Raw genomic sequence first — 21,925 nt, forward strand, 5'->3', positions numbered from 1 at the left:
TTGCCAACAACAAAACGTTGCTTCCAGTCCTTCAACTTTTCTACTTCGACCCATGTTCTTCCTCAAGAAATTTCACTAGCCGAACTGTCACCTTTGGAAGAATGTATTGTTTCTGCATTCGCTGCTGACGCTGAGACCGCGACGCAACTTGCCATACCGGCGCCAACCCAGGCACTTCTGGACAAAATGATATACCCCGCACCTCAACCAAAAGATGTTACGGGGAGTATTTAATTAACCGTGAACGGCTAGCGCTTGCCTAGTCAAGACTGCACAGAGCGCACAGGTTCCAGCAGGTTTTCAGTTCGACAAGAGAGCCTCTGACCCAGCCCCACTACAATGTCTTTGTCATTTACCATTGCTCGTGACAATATTGAGCAGTGTCGACGTATGCTGCTTCGGAGCTGGACCCGTGGGTTATGCGCAGGGCTTGAGCTGCTGATTTTCGTCTGCCGTCGTGATGACCTGCCAGCATGTTCTACAAGCCTTGTCACCATCACTTATTCAACGGTACTGCTTCCTGCGGCAGAACGTTTATTTTAACCCATACAAATGTTTGCAATTGGGATGTCCAGCGTACTTTTTAGCCTTTAAGCTTCACTTAAATCTTAATAGACGACTCCTTTTAGCATTTAGCACCAATCGGCACATATCCGGCGCCTTTGGGAGATGAACCTGCTACCTTGTGCTGAGTAGCAGAACAGCTATTGAGCCGCCGCGGTTTCATGAAGATAAACTCGAGTAAACAGTAAAGCTACGCTTCCTCGATAGCACGAAGAATATTTTAACGAACAAGAACAAATAAAAGTTATTATTTAGAGAATATACATGCTTTGCATTAAAACTTGTTTGTTGGCGTTTTTGTTCTTCTTATAGCTTTAAATCTATAAACTCATAATTTGTGATGTCACTATTTAATTATGATACAATATCATTAAAATGTCATCATATTTTTCTGTTGAGCAAACTGCTGGCATTAACACCACTTGAGATGCACAAATGTGTGGATATTGGTTATAAGGTTCCAACACACGGTAAAAGCTTTCAAGACTTTAATTATACTAGTCAGCTACCATTACGGTGCTCCATGCCTTCGTTCTCTTCTTCTTCCACCTCTCTGTCCTCTTCGCTGTCTGTTCGTCTAGGATCACTACATCCTCCCGGGCTTCCATTATTATCTCTTCTGGGATGATATTGAAGAATATTAGCAATCGACGCCTCTTCTGTGTTTCCTCGGAGTCCTTGAAAATACACGGTCTTGAGAATCCCTTGGTGCTTCACTGTTTTCAATACTGAATATGGGCCTATAAAGGGGCACTTTGAATCCAACCCATTTCGAACCAGCACCATGTCTCCTGGTTCAATATCGGGTATCGTGGACTGGTGACGTTGGTCTAAGTTCTTTTTCATAGTTTTACGATACTTTTCCTTCTGGTTCAAATCCAGTTGCTTTTCGCAAAGTGTTATTTTTTGAACTATATCGAGTTCTTTGTCCGCAGGTAACCAACAGGGTTTTTGGAAAGCGGCAAAGTAAGGGCTACATCCCAATGTTGCAGTGTGAGATCGGTTATGGTGACGAACAGCTGCTTCAAGAGCACACTTCCTTTCTTCGATATTATTCACGATCATTGGGACAAACAAAATGTTCGATTTCACAAGAAATATTGTCTCCTGCGTCTCAGACGTCCTGACATTCGTGGAATTTCCGAGTATCTTCCCAGCGGAGTCCCCATGACTAGGGTTGTGATAACTCCTGTTGGCAAAATAATCTTCTCTTCTGTTCTGTGACCGTTCCCTGTTCGATTTGTGTTGCACCTCGCGAGGCCGGGACTCGAACGACACATATTTTAAGAAGTAGAGAAGCTCCTCGGAAGTGGACGGTGCTTTAACCTGGACTCGTCGCTGGCAATATTTTGTCATCCCGTGTATCACTAGTGGCACGACAGAGCAAAATGGAAGCGTGGGATCCGCCAATCGCAGTAGGCGCCTCTTCTCAAAGTAATAGTCCAGCAAACTGCCGTCTCTCTGCTTGTAAAAAATTGCCTGGTCCCACAAGTGGACTGGGTTCATTTGAAATGCGCGAATAAAGCTTTTTTTTTCCACGTGTCCCATGATTCTTTCATATGTTCTGTGACGCGCAGATCATAGCGCTTTTTAGCGTTGCCACATAGGTACGGGCGCATGTGAAGTATTCGATCGGAGTCACTTAACCAGTGGTTCTGCTCGCACGCGTACTGAAAAAATCCAGCCAGGAAACGGCACCATCCGTGCTACCATCAGACATTTCCGGCTTAACTGTCTCTCGACGTATCGCACCAGTGGCAAGTATATTCAAAATTGCTTGCTGTGGTTTCATTTGCTGTAATTGCGTTTGCGTTAATTGTGCCATCGCACTCAATATGCCTTAGAGAGGCGGCCGAGCGTTTCGATCTGTATCGCCTTGAGCATCACACTTATTTGCGATTTGTTTCCTCATAGATTCAAGTTCCGCGAATTCCATGTCAATTTTCACGGTACCTCTTTCGGTGACATCGCTGATCGAGGCCTTGGCTTTGTTGGTGATGGTTTCGAGTAGGCCAGGTGTAGTTAGTTCTTCCGGCGCCGTAACGAAGTTCTCACCTTCCAAAGCATAGCCCGTAACGAGGGGGCGGCCGTCCCGTCTGGCGAGGTAGAATGTCCCCCACATCTGGTTGCTGTTGTCGGCTGCGCCAAATATAATGTTACAACACACGGTAAAAGCCTTCAAGACTTTAATTATACTAGTCAGCTGTCATTACGGTGCTCCATGTCTTCGTTCTCTTCTTCTTCCACATCTTTGTCCTCTTCACTGTCTGTTGCCTACATTGGTATAAATTTTGTGTATGTTTGTAGAATATGCACATGGATGGATGGATGTAAAACTTTAATGAAAGTCCTGAGGTACGCGCCTCAGCGCGCAGCGGGCCGCTCGCTTTTTTTTTTTTTTTAATTCATCTTAACATCGATGCAAAGCGAATGCCAGACTAGGAGAGCTATGTTAAAACAACATTGTCATGCTCTGATAACGTTTTTTCAAGAGCTCATTTACTCGGTTAAACCATGCCATACCTTTAATATGGGGCAGAAACCTCAATCAGACATCAGTGCCTTTAGTTCATGTCTCTTCTGTAATGCAATAAATATTAATAAAATTCAATCAATTACTCAATTTTGGCTAGTTGTTTGTACATCACTTCGGGTAAGTGCGTTGTTATGCACGAAACTAATGCAGGAATGACTTCAGAAAAAGGAGGGTCGTGTTCTTTGGCTGTGTGCTATCCCATTCTGAAGTCATTTCTTTGTTGGTTTTGTGCAAAACAGCCCGTTGATGCAAAATTGAGCAAATACTTATTATTGTAACTTCGATTTGCGCAAGGATTTCATTTACAGTCCATAGCTCGTAATGCTGCTTGGTTATCCACTGAGAAATCTATTAAAGGTAACTTCAAAACACGCGATCAGAATAAAAGAGAGTTCTTTTTTTGTGTGTGTCAACATGCTTAAAATATGACTTTGCTTTCGACAAGTTGCTGTGGCGCTTGCACAACTGCGTTAGAAGAGGAAACGCTGATGTCATTTTGTATCGTCAGCTCCTCCCTGTTTTAGTAAGTCATGTTGTTTTTCTAACGATCGCTATTTGTAACAATACCTTCTTTGTCCAGGCGCTGTTCTGCGTGTGTTCGAAACCATTGTACCGTGACGTGCGTAGGGGTGTTCAAGGTTGACGCGCCGCCGGTTGTAAGACAACTCTAAAATTATTCTCTGGCATTCGTTAAAAGCCCAGAGCTCTACTTGACACTGTGCGATGGTGTTAGCGTCCAAGGCTATGATGTTTCTTTTCCTGACCGTGGTGGTCTGTCTTGTTTCAGTATTCCTGACAAGGACTTACATGACCCGGTATTAGCTGGAGCACTACTTCCGGCGATTTGTTCGTTCTAGCGTTTTCATGTTTATTTTGTCCGTATATAAGAAGCGCTTAGGACTGCAGCCTAAGTCATTGTTTCATATTTCTCTTTTTTTTTTCTATGAAGAGCGACTACCTCCCTCCCCTTTCGGTGCAAACAGAGACGGGAGTTTGGCCAGCAACCCACGAAAAAACATTATTTAGCGTTTACGGCAGCTCTGTTCTTGCTGACCTTTCAGAGGAAGATTGTGTTGTATGTTGCGGATCGTTCAATATAACACTTGGCACAGTTAGCTACCTTGTTCTAAACAAAAAAAAGTATGCCTAATTGCCTTCCTCTATAGGCCGCTCGGCGTAATCAATGTCCTAAAAATGGTGGCTATTGACACGTATACATGTTTATCTTTCACCGGTGAAAGATAAACATGTATACGGGTCACTATGATGTCAAGTGGCCGCTTTCGTCGTTCACTGTTCGGCAAACCTTCACCTTCGACATTGGCTTGCACTGCTCGCGGGGGGAGAGCTATGGCATTACGAGGGGCTTAGACGGCGCAGACGAAGGCAAACTTGCATGTTTGCTTGCGAAAACTAGGCTAAAAATCATGGCAAAGTGTTATCGTACAGGGCAATTTTGAGCGTGAACAGAGCAGCAGTAAGCGCAATTATATTTTTTTATGATGTACAGGAAAAATACACGTTTTTGCATATGACGCAGGCGTGGCCTTTTCTTTTTCTCGACGAAAGGCAGTTGGAGTCGATCGAGCGGAATTCCACTGAATTGATATGGATTTTGTCATTACAATCAATATAGAAAAAGCAGATCTTCAAAGAAGCTCATCACAACTGATTTTATAAGCCATTGCCTATCCAGTCGACCCGCCATACCATAAACCACACGCCACATAAATTTCCCGAAGTACACAGCTGTCACTCTGCGCCCCAACTCATTTTCAACGCAGCTACGCCCGCAGCCAGCCCCAACTCCCCGAAGTAGCCCAGTGCCTAGCCCCTTCGAGCACGAATTATGACCGAGTGTCGATAATTAGTTGCGTGAAATTTCCTACTTGTACGCCAACCCACTGGAGACCCCATTGAAAGCAAGTCAATGTAGTTGAATGAATCTTAGTGCACTTCATAGTGAGCCATAATAATTACTATAAGTAATTAAATATATATTTATTGTACCATCCTTCATACTGCGTTTTTTTTCTTAAAGAACTGAATAATCCGCTCGAATAACATACACAATTATTGGCTGCAAGAATTATAAGAAAGGAAAATCTTTCGAAATTGGTACGGAAACGTCCCACGTCGAACGTCTCGTCAAACACGGTATTGCCTTCACCAAAGCGGTCATCTATAACCATTCATTTCACAGAGAAATAATAGGCGGGTACTTTAAGTAATGAGAATGTTTATTTAGCCTGACTTCCCCCATGGGCTACTCCAAGTCACCGCTGCACAAAAATGGCAAAAGTCGCGTACACAAATGTGTACACCGTGACTGGAGGGGCTAGGCGTTGTGCTACTGAGCTTGAGGTCGCGAGTTTGACAGAGGCGAAGTGAAAAGCGCTCGCGCACTGAACTTCTCTATGTAACTTTCATAGATTATGAAAAGGCATTTGATTCAGTAGGGATACCAGCAGTCATAGAGGCATTACGTAATCAACGAGTACAAGAGGCATACGTGAATACCTTGGCAAATATCTACAGGATTACACAGCAACCCCGGTTCTCCACAAGAAAAGTGGAAAGATACCTATCAAGAAAGGCGTCTCGCAAGGAGACACAATCTCTCCAATGCTATTCATTGCGTGCGTAGAAGTGTTCAAGCTCTTAGACTGGGAATGCTTAGGAGTGAGGATCAACGGCGAATATGTCAGCAACCTTCGGTTCCCAGATGACATTGTCCCACTCAGCAACAATGGGGACAAATTACAACAAATGATCGAGGACCTTAACCGAGAAACTGTAAGAGTGGGGTTGAAATTTAATACGCGGAAAACAAAGGTAATTTTCAATAGCCTAACACGGGGACAAGAATTCAGGATCGTCAGTCAACCTCTAGAGTCTGTAAAGGCGTACGTTTATCTAGACCAATCACTCGCAGTGGACCCTGATCATTAGAAGGAAATTTACAGAAGAATAAAATTGGGCTGGAGAGCATACGCCAGGCATTGCGAAATCCTTACTGGGAGCTTACCACTGTCGTTGAAAAGAAAAGTGTACAGTCATTGCATTCTACCGGTGCTAACATATGGGGTAGAAACTTGGAGGTTAACAAACAAGCTCGGGAACAAGTTAAGGACCTCACAAAGAGCGTTGGAACGAAAAATCTTAGGACTAACGTTAAGAGACAGGAAAAGAGCGGTGTGGATCAGAGAACAAACTGGGATAGCCGATATTCTATTTGACGTTAACCGGACGAAATTGAGCTGGGCAGGCCATGTAATACGTAGGATGGATAACCGGTGGACCATTAGGGTTTCAGAATGGATACCAAGAGAAGGGAAGTGCAGTCGAGGACGGCAAAAAGCTAGGTGGGTGATGGTGAGGTGATGGTGATGGCGCTGCTGCTGCTGATGCTGCTGCTGCTGTGCTGCTGCTGCTGCTGCTGCTGCTGCTGCGCTGCTGCTGTGTGCTGCTGCTGCTGCTGCTGCTGCTGCTGCTGCTGCTGCTGCTGCTGCTGCTGCTGCTGCTGCTGCTGCTGCTGCTGCTGCTGCTGCTGCTGCTGCGCTGCTGCTGCTGCTGCTGCTGCTGCTGCGCTGCTGCTGCTGCTGCTGCTGCGCTGCTGCTGCTCTGCTGCTGCTGCTGCTGCTGCTGCTGCTGCTGCTGCTGCTGCTGCTGCTGCTGCTGCTGCTGCTGCTGCTGCTGCTGCTGCTGCTGCTGCTGCTGCTGCTGCTGCTGCTGCTGCTGCTGCTGCTGCTGCTGCTGCTGCTGCTGCTGCTGCTGCTGCTGCTGCTGCTGCTGCTGCTGCTGCTGCTGCTGCTGCTGCTGCTGCTGCTGCTGCTGCTGCTGCTGCTGATGCTGCTGCTGCTGCGCTGCTGCTGCTGCTGCGCTGTGCTGCTGCTGCTGCTGCTGCTGCTGCTGCTGCTGCTGCGCTGCTGCTGCTGCTGCTGCTGCTGCTGCTGCTGCTGCTGCTGCTGCTGCTGCTGCTGCTGCTGCTGCTGCTGCTGCTGCTGCTGCTGCTGCTGCTGCTGCTGCTGCTGCTGCGCTGCTGCTGCTGCTGCTGCTGCTGCTGCTGCGTGCTGCTGCTGCTGCTGCTGCTGCTGCTGCTCTGCTGCTGCTGCTGCTGCTGCTGCTGCTGCTGCTGCTGCTGCTGCTGCTGCTGCTGCTGCTGCTGCTGCTGCTGCTGCTGCTGCTGCTGCTGCTGCTGCTGCTGCTGCTGCTGCTGCTGCTGCTGCTGCTGCTGCTGCTGCTGCTGCTGCTGCTGCTGCTGCTGCTGCTGCTGCTGCTGCTGCTGCTGCTGCTGCTGCTGCTGCTGCTGCTGCTGCTGCTGCTGCTGCTGCTGCTGCTGCTGCTGCTGATGACGACGACGACTGATGATGATGATGATGATGATGATGATGATGAATGCGCGCGACGATACTCATTTGCCCTCGAGTTGTACACATTTTGCAAACTCGTCACCCTTCCAGATAATAAAAGCAGAAATTATGCCATATAGAAGCATGGAATAGAGCATGAAAAGCATTGTGAGGACACCATCCACCAAGATCCAGAATGCTGTAGTTACGGTCCTGTTTGTGGATTGTAACATCGTTACTTTAACTTTATATAGTTAGATAAGTCGGATCACTTAATAAGTCCGTCTCGTCTGCTGCTAATCAAAGCGAAGGTTTCTTTGCAAACCTCCTTCAGGACTTTGCTGACCCTGGCTGGATGCTGCTTTTTTGCCATATAGTTAAAAAAAGTACTCAATAATGAAACAAATGATGCGAAAACATACTCATTGCAACAACTATACGTCACCAAGAGCATAATCCCTTTAATACAGCAAACCTTTCTATGCTTAGCTTCCTTGGTTTTATTGTTTGGGGTATCGGCTTAGTCGGTCTTTCGCCGAGTGAAGTGAAGTCAACTATTTCGCTATAGCCAAGATCCAGCCAAACTAGACGGAACGCTGAAGAGCGGGCGGATCACTTGGGTCAGGTATTTGGGAGTGAGTGAGTGAGTGAGTGAGTGAGTGAGTGAGTGAGTGAGTGAGTGAGTGAGTGAGTGAGTGAGTGAGTGAGTGAGTGAGTGAGTGAGTGAGTGAGTGAGTGAGTGAGTGAGTGAGTGAGTGAGTGAGTGAGTGAGTGAGTGAGTGAGTGAGTGAGTGAGTGAGTGAGTGAGTGAGTGAGTGAGTGAGTGAGTGAGTGAGTGAAATAACTTTATTTAGGTCCAGAGAAGACGCAGGGGAGACTCCGTGTCACCCTTGGGGGTCTCCGCGTCTTGCCCTCTTCACTGACCGGCAGGTAATCGACAATTTGCAAAACGCTCCATCTCCAACCTCCAGCCGGGCTTCACCGACGTGGCGCATTGCTTCTATATCGGCTGTGGTTGGGAATGGCTATCACGAAGGCGTACACTACTTTGATGGGAATGACCGGCAGTGCTGCGTGCGACGTCTGCGATGGCGAAGAGAATATTGAACATTTATTGTGCCACTCTCGTCGATTTCAGTGAGAAATACAAACATCATCTATCGCATTGCGACGACTGGATGATCGGCCGTTGTGCGTACAGGTGCTACTTGAAGACGTCCCCATCGCTCGTCGGCCCACAACGCCGTGAAGGCACTTTTGTCTTTCTTGAAGGCGACTGGCCTATATATGTGAGTGCCTTTAAGTTGCTCAGGCCCTCTGCGTACGTGCGCGAGCTCACCGCGTCTACCCCCCCCCCCCTTGCTCCCTCTATCTCACCTATCTATTCCCTCTTTGCCGTCTCCCAGAGTATATGGTAGCCAACCAGATGCATTTTTTGTTAACATCCCTGCATTCTCACTCTTTCCTCTTCCTGCGTAGAATATAATCAGTTCAATGACATCTCTTTAACCACTTCACGAAAGCTTTGCTTCTCATTCTAACATGTGGGTTGGCTCGGAATATTTTTTTCCATCTAAGAATTGGGTTCCATGGCAAGGCTCTGTTTATAATTCGACTGTTGCGTACGAATACGCAAGCAACACCTATGTAATGTCCCTGTAGCAGCTGCAAAATAGCCTGAATTATTTCATGCTGTTGGGCTCATTTTCTAGGCCTACAAAAATACATTATGACGACGGTGAGTAAGCAAATTATAAAAATTCAAGCTGGCTCGATATACTGGCAGTCCTGTGTGAATACACTTTGAAAATGCGAAAAGAGCTGCCTGGGGAAGGGTAAACCTGGAGCTATGACATGGTCAGTAAAAGCAGCAAGGAAGCTGTTGGTAGAGTTTGCTGAAATCAATAGGATTGCGAATCGTGAATACCGTCTTCTAGTAACGCAGTCATCAGACTGCGTTATAAGCCCCAGAGGGAAAATAGAAATTAAACAAAATAAGGGCAGCTTGCACTAGTGGTGCAAGGCTGAAGAAACAGCGTAGCTGGGGGTACCGCGTAGCTGGGGGTCGACCAAGGTTTACGAAGTTTTGCTATGTTTTTGCTATGTATTACTATGTTATGGCAAGAGTTTACCGAGTTTTTCTATGTATTACTATGTTGCGCTAAGATTTTAACGAGATTTTGCTACTGTATTGCTATGTTATGCTAAGATTTTAACGAAGTTTTGCCATGTAATGCTATGTTATGCCAATATTTTTAGGCGGTGCAAACTGATGTTCTCGGCGCAGAGACTCTAGGCAATGTGCCGCCGTCGCGGTGTTATGGAGCTTTATAGGAAAGGCCGCGAATGAAGCGGCGCGCAGTGACGTCGTGGCTTTTTTTTTTTTTCTTCGCCTACACGGCTGTGGAAGCTTGGCGATGCAGCGTGGCGCGGCCGGGCGCAGATATACCATGTGGTTGCTAGGTGACGCATAGTGACGTCAGAGCAAGCTCAGCGCGGCGCGGCTAGGAGAAGCGATGCGGAAGTCGGAGCGGTGACGTCACGACACCTGTGCGAAGCTTCGCGAAGCCATGGGCCCAGCTGTGCCAAATGGTTGCTAGGCAACGCAGTGACGCCATAGCTCAGCGGAGTTTCTGCGAACGATTTGTAGTCGAACCTCGTGCTTAAACAGCTACGCTCTTAAAATTGACTTCAGGTCCCGCAAACCGACTATTGTTTATCTACGGGCAATGCAACGTGAAGCAATTTCTAGTGTTACTGTAGGCGCTGTCTGGCTTCCTGGGAGCAATTTTGATTGCCTTTAGACTAAGGGCGACTACATACTATGTCACAAACCTCTGCAGGAACTTCGCTGAGAAAGCTTGGGCTCTTGTTTCGGTGGACTAGATACCGGGCCACGCGGGTTGTCGCCCATACGCGGTTGAGCGAGTTGATGCATTGCCACTCTTCTGGTGCAGTCCAACCCGACTTGCTCCGCCTTTGCAGATAGTTCCAGATCCCAAGGTCGCTGAGACATCTTCCGCTCGGCGCAAAGGACTACGGGAGATGACCTCACCATACGAACACCCATACGACCGAAAGGTTCCCCCGACAGGTGAAAATGTGCTTGCTCAGAAAGCCCGGAGGTGCTTGGCGTTCGCTGGAGATGTGCTCAAGAAGTGGCACGCTTACGTCCCTGGGGTGAAGCGCCGATCACTTGAAGCACAAAAACCCAGCGCAATAAGAAACACCCAGGGTCAAGTGTTCGACATTCAAAGGCAGACACCAACCCACTATACGTCACATTCTCTGGCGGAGACATCCATAACCGCCATCGTGGCACTGGAAGAACTCTGGAGGAGTGCACCTTCCCGCCGTGGTGGTGGCGGGAGCTATCCTTATGTCCCCGTGAGAATTCTCCCTGGGGTGGCTGACCGATCTATGTCTTCAGGGGTGGTATGGCGCTTTTAGTCAGGGGGCGTTACAGGCTCTTCAAAGCGTCTCCTCATCAGCGGCACCGGTAGGGGGCACCTCCGCGCCTTTTCTTACACATGCCCTCTTCCACATAGGTCACAGGGCCATCCCTTCTTCATAAACAATTACACATTGATTCATTCATTCTTTTATTCACTTTTATTCGCTGTTAGAAGGTGGTAATAAATGTAGTGGCTGACAGCACCTGGCGGTTAGCCGCGCTGACACGTGCCCATGCCGCTTTCGCCAATGCCTTTGCTCTGGCGGACACATTTGCAGCTTTTGGGGCAGCCCCACACTTTTCCATCCGAGGCAAAGCGACACTGTAGGAAGGACGAAAAGAATTAAACGTAAGAAATCCGCAGTTTCGCCCGAGACGAAGCATCGATTGCGATAGTAAATTAGCGAGCAGCTATACAAAGCAAGTATAGTAGTTTTATCAGCCGTATAAACTTGTAAACATCGGTATAATGACTAAATTAACAAACATGGTGTCACGCGTGCACAAGCAAAAATGAACACATCTCACTCGATGACCGCGGAAACTTGCTGTCAAAACGCTTTATACAGTGAGGAAGCGCGGCAGCAGCCGCGAGTGAACTGACCTTCGTGCTTGAACTAAGCCGCAAAAACACAGCGCACGGCCAACTTTGCCCCCGTCGCAGATGGCTTTCAAAATACAGTGGCACGGAGTAGAACGCCCCCCCCCCCCTGCCTACCCTTCCCCCGGAGCCTTACCCACGATGGAAGACGGCGCGCTTCCTTCCCGCTTTCCTCCCTCGACTGCGCGACATGGAGCCACGATCGCCGGCTCACCCACACCCGCTTTTAGCCGCACATAGAGCATATACGGTGCGCGGCGAAGATTTCGTCGCTCTTGGACTGTATATACGGAACCTCACGGCGACGCCGACGGCGTAAATACACCTGGAGTGTCCATATATTTGCTATCGCAATAAAAGAATTCTTGCAACGCACAAATGTGTTGCAAGGCATGCGCTGCCATCTACCTCTACTGCGTAGTTCGACTTGTGTTGGACCATCGCTGGTTCTGATTGTAATTTTACAGTTCATAGCCGCATAAAACACGTACGGCAAACAATCATATTGTACGATGTTTGTGCAATATGACTGTTTGTCGTACGTATTTTAGGACCATATATAAATTCGTGCATATTTAAAGCAGTGCTTCCCTTTTCTTCAGAAAGAAAATGAGAAGTGTTTATAATGAACGAAAGCATAATGAATTTTTCATAGTCAGTCAGAGCCTTTTCTAAACGTCCCCATTATTGACTACGAGCCTGACTACAAAGCCTTGTTCACTCTCTCGGCTGCTGATCATAAGCTCAGTCTTGAGCACTAATCCCCAAACCTGCTCTCTGGCATTGCTCCTTCAAGTCCTCAAATGATCTGTTGTAAGCCATCTCCCGCAGTTCTAAGCAGGACAATGTCATCTGTAAATTACACGTTGCTGAGGTATCCCCCGTAAATCTTCAAAATCTAATATATCCCCAATCTGGCTTTTATAAGACCTTTTCGAAACGTGGAGCAAATAACATTGCAGAGATGGTCTTCTGGCTTGACAGTCTTGTTGACGCGTCTTTTACCGCTACCCGTGCGACGACGAAAGATAGGTGTATGATCTCTCCAGTCATTAACGCTCTATTCTTTGAACGCGTAATGCATCCATGATTGGCGACGATGGCATAACCACAGTAGGAGGACAATGGGATAACGACGGGTGAATTATGAAAATGGCGTGACGATTACTGTATCACGAAACCCGTATCGCGAGGATGCTATGGCATGATGAGAGTAGGGTGACGAAGCTGGAGTGACGATGACGGCGCGAGTAAGACGCCATTGCGATGACGGTCTGAGAATGGAGGCATGATAGCGACTATCTGACGATGATGGCATGACAAGAGTGGCATAATCACGATTTAATAATGACAATATGATTACAATGCAATGACGAAGCAAGCCTGATGTCGATGAAACGACGAAGGCGGTATGACGATGATGGCATGAGGACAATGGGATGACGTCACCGAAGTCATGACAATGATAAAACTGCAGTGTGACGATGACTGACGATGATGGTGTGATCGCGACGGCATGGCAAGTGTCAGATGACAAAGGTGGAATGATGACGATGCAATGACTCCGACGGCATCACGGCCACGAACACATACCTAGCGCCCCAAGATATTAGACAACTTGGGCCACCAGGTCGGCGTAAGATAGATAGATAGATAGATAGATAGATAGATAGATAGATAGATAGATAGATAGATAGATAGATAGATAGATAGATAGATAGATAGATAGATAGATAGATAGATAGATAGATAGATAGATAGATAGATAGATAGATAGATAGATAGATAGATAGATAGATAGATAGATAGATAGATAGATAGATAGATAGATAGATAGATAGATAGATAGATAGATAGATAGATAGATAGATAGATAGATAGATTTTTTGAAACAAATTTCAAAAAGTTAGCATAGAACAGGCACCAACAGTGACATTTTTAGGAATTATATTCTATGAGAATCTGTCGGGGTCACCCCAGTTGGAATGTTCTCAGAGACAATATTGCTCGTGCTGCAGATGTGCTAAACAGGTTCCGATATATGCCACCGACAAATGTGATGCTCAATACTTTTAATTGATCTCATTCATTCTCGATTAACTTATTGTTTCCTGGTTAGGTCGACAACTGCACAATCTAAGTTAAAATCCTTTCAAACACGTCAAAACCACGCACTGCGTGCATTAAGAAACTTGGGCCGTACTGATACTACTAAACCATACTACAACAAATATAAAGTACTAACAGCCTCAAAACTTCACACTTTTAAATTATTCTCTCGAAATTTCGTGGCAGTTCTGGGCAGACAAATGTTCCCTCCTAAAACAAATACCATGGTAAAACGACAGGCTATAACCTCAAAAAAAGTCTGATAGTAAAGCCACGTTGCAGAACAAAATACGGAGATCAAGAACTGGCAGTTCAACTTCCTAACCTCCTAAATGACTAACCTTTAGTATTGGACCTCCTAAATTCTGGAATTTCGAAGCAAAGTTTTAAGAAGGCGGTATAAGAATTGTTGCTATAAGAAGACACAAAATAATGTCAAACTGCAAGTATAATATATTTGGTATATGTTCTTGTTTTGGGTTTGAAGTGCTTAGGAAACCGTATAAGATTAAGCTTCTTCCTTTATTTTTCCTTAATTGTGTATTGAAATGTTTAAAAATATGTGTAGTAATTTAATTTCATGTGTGCTTTCTTGAATGTCTGCCATTTTTTTTTCCATACTGCTGCCAATGTACGTGTGACACGGCCTAGTCAGGCAAATGTTTGCTTTTAGCCGTGTCCCCTAAGACAATTTCAATACTGCCTTAAATCAATCAAGAAAGAAAGAAAGAAAGAAAGAAAGAGAAGAAAGAAAGAACACGGCTGAAGTGTTAAAAGAATGCTATTCCCAATAAAATGTCCGCTTCGTAGTGCCTTGTTAGGCAGTATGATAAAAGCCACGAAGTTGTATTACATTCAGTCACTGAAATAGCAGCTTCGTGTGACTGTCGTGCCGAACATTTGCATTAATACGAGCAGCTTTTCTTTGCACACTTACATATCTACGTATGTTTGAAATCGTTTATTTGCGGAAGGCTATGCGAGGCAGTTTAGGTTATTGAGATAGCAGCTTCGTATGGCTGACGTGTGGTACATTTACAATACAGTTAGATGAACAGCCGTTTCTTCTGCTGTATGGGGTGGACATATATATGATATAAATGATGCATACCTGAATAAACGACAATTTATGAGAGAAAAAAAGAGAATCGTGTTGCAAATAATGAATTAAACGGTTTTGGGTAAGTCGAACTATAGTTTACGAAAGAGGGGACAGATCCGACATTTTCTGCCTAACGTAATATCTACGTGTGTCTGTCATGTCGCGAGCATGTCAAAACAACACCAGCACATATACTGCCAATAACTATCTCAACACACTAGTTTCCGCTAGTGGTGAGACTAGTTTTTAGGCATGAAATGATTTTAGCTCCCGTTGTCGGCGACCTTCAAGTGACCTTGAGCCAAAAGCCAGAGCCGTTATCCGAGCACTGAAACGAGAATCACCGGGCAGGTTGCCGACAGGAAAATGTATGTTCACCCGTAGGCACGCGTACAATTGGGGTATGAACTTAGAGTACAATATAACATATATCGCTTGTACAATACATCGTACTTGATATAAACAAAACAAATGAGCAAACAAAATAGTAAATGGTGTCCCGAGAGTATACGAGCCGCCACCTTCAATCACTTTTCTTTTTCCAACAGTGCAGGGCGCTCAGCGCCTGTCTCTACTTTTTCTTCTTATCACGTCAATGTTGTCGGCTGCAAATGTACGGCCTTAGGTCCCCTGTATCTGACTTTCGAACGTCACTATTGGGAATGAGAAACAAAACTTCAGCGTACTAGAAGTTACAGCTTGAGTGATATTGTGAAGAAACATTAAGAACTCGGAAGCAGTATTTTTTTTAAACTTGTCTGGGCAGTAACTAGCGTATGTAATGCAGTCTCGTACAAAGGTTTGGGGGCCAGAGACCGCACCTTTTCAAGTTTGGACTAGTTGGCCGGATGATCTTGTTTTGTTCTCGCAACGATGTAAGGATAAAGGCTCTGGCTTTTGGCTCAAGGTCACGTGATGGTCGCCGACAACGGGAGCTAAAGGCATTTCGTTCTAAAAGTCAGCACCGATGCTGCCACTTCCGTTGCGACGTCATGAGCGTCATTCAAGGACACGAACTTCAAGTGAACGCGCCAGTATTTAAAATTAGTTTGTGTAAAAACTACGCAACTCTCCCGCACCGCTTTGAAGCGCCTGGGCAAATTGTCTAAAAGAGTGTATTATATATAAATTTCCTTAAAATTGGTAGGCACCTACATTCGCTGTTGTTTCCTTTGCCATTTGTTTCCTAGCCGTCGAAGTGTGAGGTACACATCACTACCCGCAAAAAAAAAAAAATGTTGCACCACAGCGCCGTGTAAAGGAAGTAGTGGCTATCCGTTACGAGAGAATAAGTTGGGAATAACTCACCTTGCTGCCACAGGATGTAATGGCGGATATCTCACTTCTGAAAGTAAAGGGCACGTGTGTTGAGACGCTGTCTACAGAGCGCATATATGGCCGACTAGCTCTCTTCCCCAACACACGCTACGCATAGCACAGTTTTTGTTTTGGGATAGTAAGTAGTGCTAAGGTGTACTACCGACGATTTAGATACATTAGGCGTATACATGATACAAGAGATACGTGATAAAAGAAAAGTAATACTGCCAACCCAATTTTTCAGTTCGATAGAATTCTAGGCGAGCTTTCCTATACTCAGGAGGCATCGCGGTCCTCTGGCAGGAAATATGGACTGATCCTGAAAGCAGTGCACCCTAGCATAGCTTATCAAAGCGCTAGCTGTGATGAGTACCCAGGTAGGCCACTGTTCCTTTATTGTGCTGGGTCATTGCCGTCGAACGCTTATGCCGCAAAGTACAGGCAACTTGCTTCCGACAGCTGTAACGCCAGCACCGCAGTATGCGGCGGCTGCGCGCTTACAAAGCCAGCTTGTGCAACTAAGGAATACAAAGTGGCGTGCGACACCAGCTTCAAGGCTTTGTGAAAGGTTGCGTGAGACGGCTGGTCCCTCCAGGGACCGCTACTACAAAAACATGGAGAGCCGTTTCTTCAACTGATTTGCCTTCTAAAGTGAAGGATTTTCATTGGCAATATCAGGGGGGGGGGGGGGGGGGGGCATTCTACCTACAAGAGACTGGCTTGAACGCTGGGATATAGTTGCGAATGATAAATGCATACATTGCGCACGAACAGAGACCAACACGCATGTTGTAAAGGAGTGCGTTGTAGCACGCACCTTCTGGAAGCTGGTTGCAAGAATATTTGGAATATCCATCGTGCGGGCACCACGGCGGCCAGATCGGTTTGCGAGTCTCGTCTACTACAGCGTTAGCTACGTTTTGCGGTGCTTCCGCAACATTGCAGAACGATCCCGGCAGCCAAATAGAGCAATGTACCCCAGAGTGCGCAAACTACGGGTGATAATATGGGGTCATCTTGAAGAACAGCTCTTCAAGCTCGGTGAAGCCGAGTTTCTTCGCCGCTAGTCTATGCGATACCTAACCGCGTCTCGAGGCAAAGTTTTGCTACAGCCAGAATAATACCCAAATTTCGTTTGCCTGATTAGAGGCTCTGTACTTGTGTGTGCCTCGGGCGTAATTCATGAATTCGAGGCTGACATTTATGCTTTTGCGTGTATACTGTCATATTGTTTTCGATGTGTGGCAGAGCCAATGTCAAGCAGACACCATTTACTATTTTGTTTGCTCATTTGTTTTGTTTATATCAAGTATAATGTACAGTACGTTATATTGTACTCTACGTTCGTACAACAGTTGCACGCGTGCCTACGGGTAAATAAATTTCCTTGTCAACTTGCCGGCACGTTCTCGTTTTGAGTGCCCGGATGACGCCCCTGGTTTATGGCTCAAGGTCCCTTGAAGGTCGCCGACTACGGGAGCTAAAAGCATTTCATGCTTATAACATGCGTCCGATCTTGGCCTAATGATTGGAGCATTAGGCTGTCCGGTTGGAAGACAAAGTTTCCGTCCCACGTCTGGTCGCGCGTTTCGTTATAGCTTTATAGACGGACTTCAACTACTTTGAAGGAATCTAACGAAAAACTCGATGTATGTTGGGGCTCAAGCAAGCGCGTCACATTGTGAACGAAATCCTAAGTACACAAGAGATACGAGGTATCGAAACGTCACTTTGATAAATGATACTGTACAATGTCGCTCTTGACGCGTGCGCGCGCCGCAGTAGGGACGCCACAATCATCACATTCTAAGTGTGCTGTCGCATACGTAAAGAGACTTAGCGGTGGTAAGTTTTGACCTTGCCTAGAAGGGAAGCTTTTGTTGCTCACTTCCAGGGTCTGGCGTGGCTCACTATTCCCGGTTTGGTTTGGGCCAGTATTCACAAAACGTTCTTGCGCTGGAATTGTTCTTAAGAGAAAATTGCAGCCAATCGCGATACTGGACATATAATCAGTGAATGCGTCGGGCCAATCGCACAGATCACTTACGAGCCAAAAGCTTCGAGAATTCGGCCCCTGCTTATTTAACGGCACTAGGGACGCTTCACGATTACCTCGAGGGTTTCTCCTCGGTCCATTACTATTATTAATTTACGTCAACGATCTCGCAGCTAAATTATTTCACAAATACGTCTGTTCGCAGACGATTCCGTCCTGTATAACGAAATATAAGCCATTCTGCCAACGCGATTGCGGTGTAGTCCGATTTACGAAAGATAAGGGAATGCGGTGACTAATCGCAAATGGAAATTATGGTAGCAAAGACGAAACACGTAAGATTTCACGGTCAATTGCTCTGACACAAACCAGTATAAAATATGTGGTAATATCACATACGCGTCTTCACTTAAGTACCAGAGTGTTCCGTTTTACTCAAATTTAAGCTTGAATACACACATTGAACACATTTCTCAAAAGCAAGTAAAAACCTCAGTTATCTTAAACAGCCTTTCTTGTGAAGGCAGATACGTTCACATAGTTCACTGATCACGCTTTCTTAGAATATACACACGCCATTTCGCATCCTCTTCACGCTCTCTAATATACACGATCAGTCCAAACTGGAGCTCTGCAGTCTTCATACTTTCTCAAAGTACGTCCGCCTTTAAAAGGAAAAAAAAACACTCAGTTTCCTTTCTCCGTAAATGTGTAGATATTTAACCGGTTGCGTTTCTTTTTCTTTTTTTTTCTAGTTTTATCATAGTAATATTCCGCTCACTCGAGCCCACATACTTCCAGCCACTCGCATATCTCGACTCGCACAGAGCACATTCATAAAGTAAAACAAACGTTTGCCGAAACTACATCTTATCGAAATTCTCCTCTGGTTTTATCCATTGCCGACTGGAATTCTTTATGCACCATACCATTTTCTCGCCAAATGATTGATTTGGAGCCCAATTACTAACTTTCTGAGTGTGTACCAACGTGTTGTAAGGCACTGTCACTTACTTGTACGATAATCTTAAAACTGCTTCTGCGTGCTTAATGCCGTATAATGCGTTTTTACATTGTTATTTCGTCTTTCCTGATGCGGATTTTCGTCGATTTTGTATATCTGTTCTTGGTTTTTCATTTCCGATTGTACTATTAGGCAGACAGTAAAGAGAACCCATAGGTAAGTCATTTTAGGCTGGTGAAGTAATATTTCGAAGCCCTATATTAGTGATTGTTGTTGTAATATCTTTATCTCTAGAACAGAAAATGAAGGTCAAAGTTCTTTTTTTTTTAATTTTGTGGCAGTGTGACGTCAGGAATTTCAATTTGTTTTCGAATTTTAGCAGCTGCGGCTCAGTAAAAGGTCAGTAAAAGGAGCGTCTTTTTTGGTATTGTAGAAAGGTAATTTGATAGTGCAGCTCAAATAACTTTTCTATTTAGAGTCCCTTTAACCACGTGTGCTCTTGATGGGCACTGGCTTTTACCGGCAGCGTGAGTGGCGTGAAGTGCGTTGGCGTTGTTATCGCGCGGCAGCTGTGCTGTAGAAAATGGCGCTTTTTATACTTTCTTTATTACATCTGTGCATCTGCCTATTTGATTAATGTTTTGCACATTCTACTTATGCTTGTTCTCGTTATACCCTCCCCCTTCCACCCAGCTTATGTAATGTGACCATAAGCTCGGTGGAAGGAGGAGGGTACAAAGAGGACAAGCATAAGTAGAATGCGCAAAATATAAATCAAATGCGAAGATTAATGCGTAATGTGACCATTTACGCATAAGGTGTCGGTCGCCGACCGCGGGAAAAATTTGTCTTGCGTATAGTGTACGCCATATATATATTTGTGTGTGTGCGTGTGCGTGTGCGTGTGTGCGTGTGTGCGTGTGCGTGTGTGTGTGTGTGTGTGTGTGTGTGTGTGTGTGTGTGCGTGTGTGTGTGTGTGTGTGTGTGTGTGTGTGTGTGTGTGTGTGTGTGTGTGTGTGTGTGTGTGTGTGTGTGTGTGTGTGTGTGTGTGTGTGTGTGTGTGTGTGTGTGTGTGTGTGTGTGTGTGTGTGTGTGTGTGTGTGTGTGTGTGGTGTGTGTGTGTGTGTGTGTGTGTGTGTGTGTGTGTGTGTGTGTGTGTGGTAGTGATGCTTCCATAGAATCATGGCGGTTCATGAGTCGTTTAAGGGGCTTAGCGCCATCTGTGCGTCGAGGCAACACTTCCGGCAGGGTACAAAACAATGTGGCAGCGACGAAATATTAGACAAAAGCAAGTCATTTCTGCTCGCACTGACACTAAAATTGCTTTTCTCGGCCGGCAAATATACGGCAGCACGTTCATGCGCCCCACATGTGGACACAAGTCCGCTCTCGGCTGCCAAGCGCGTAACTATCCCACAAACGTTCAATTTTAGTCGCACATCGCCCCTAACATTCCCTATGTTTACAAAATGTGACATCAATATCTATTCACTTTAACTCAAACACCGGTAAAGATTGAGTATAATGACTGTATAACGCTTAAAGACCTTTATTAGCGTCATGTTCTTGGAAATGCTCTGACTAACCTGCACGCTTTAAACTTTTATCATCCATCTTGTATGAAATTCTCCCTATTTTTACGCAAACTGAGTCTTGCTGCCATATTTAACTCTCTCGGGAAAACAGGCATATTAAGTACTAGCTTCGCGTAATGCTTTTTAGGCGGAAGAAAACGTGCAGTTAGTACTTACTTGTAAAGCCATTAATTGGCCTACAGACTGTAACCTTTCGACGGTATACAGTATCAATAGCATACTTGCCGAATACAGAATTACTGCTACATTTGGTTCTCCTAGAATACCGGAGAAGCTTTCCAGGCATTTCATACAACGCTTATAAACAAGGAGAAAACGAGTATTTAGCAATTTTAATTTTGCCCCCATATATTTACCTCACGCCCTTCACTACTACTAACATTTCCCCCATTTAGTCCAAATTTAGTCTTTGTGCATCACTTAGTTTCTCCCAAAGCACTCGGAAGACACGCTCATCAAAAAGCTTTTCCAGCGCTTCAATTAGCACTAACAACTCTGTATAAAAAAAAATAGAAATATGCTGTGATCCTAATAATTCGCAAAGCCTTTCGATCGCAGGGACTATTTTCTTATCGCCGACCGCCTTCGGTAATAACACGTAAAACGTCATGATTGGCTCGCAGCTGCTCTTATATGGACACATTATTTTTATTGCAGCATAACAACGTTTCTGTGAATACCGGCCAATTTCAGCTGCATGTATGTACAAAGCTAAGAATATTCACCCTTCCAACACATACTAATCATTCAGGTCCTGTGTGCTTCGAATATGCAGATGAAACAATAATTAAAACGACAGGACGAACAAACCATCCTACAGGAACGCGACAGCAGAGCTCCAGGAACCGAATTCACAAATCGTTTCGCTGGGAAGTATTCCTTGCCATTGCCTGACCCACCTACGCCAATAACATGCTCATCATCGGGATTGGCTGGAATTTGTTCTTATAAATAATTACTACGTAAGGCTTTTTGCAAATGCGGGCCCTGTTCTGTATCGAGTCATATCAGTAATTTTGGGGATCATACTTACATGAGGAGGATGGTCATCGTCAGCACAACAAACGTCAGAGCCTTGGACGCAGACATCGTCATGTAGTGTGACGTACAGCCCCGAGCTTTTTAAACTGAAGCCAGAGAAGAATTTGCACGTGTTCTGGCAACAGCACCACGTCAGCCTTGAACGCGACTAATGCGTGTCACGACACAATCGTTTCGACAACACGCCGAACAGCGCTTGGGCGAGGTAGGTGTTGTTCCGGATAGTGATCGTTAGCGAAAAGAAAAAGAAAAAGGACATACCAAATCACGGACGTGCTTATGGTGCAAACG

The 21,925-nt window shown here is 45.5% G+C and overlaps 1 pseudogene; it reads right to left on the minus strand.

Annotated features, from left to right (window-relative positions):
* Positions 1-2,763: 2,763 nt before the first annotated feature.
* Positions 2,764-21,682, minus strand: LOC119452504 (UPF0746 protein DDB_G0281095-like; annotated as a pseudogene).
* Between the last annotated feature and the right edge of the window lie 243 nt (positions 21,683-21,925).

Source organism: Dermacentor silvarum, chromosome 5 (genome assembly GCF_013339745.2).
Source record: "Dermacentor silvarum isolate Dsil-2018 chromosome 5, BIME_Dsil_1.4, whole genome shotgun sequence".
In the NCBI taxonomy this organism is placed as follows: domain Eukaryota; kingdom Metazoa; phylum Arthropoda; class Arachnida; order Ixodida; family Ixodidae; genus Dermacentor; species Dermacentor silvarum.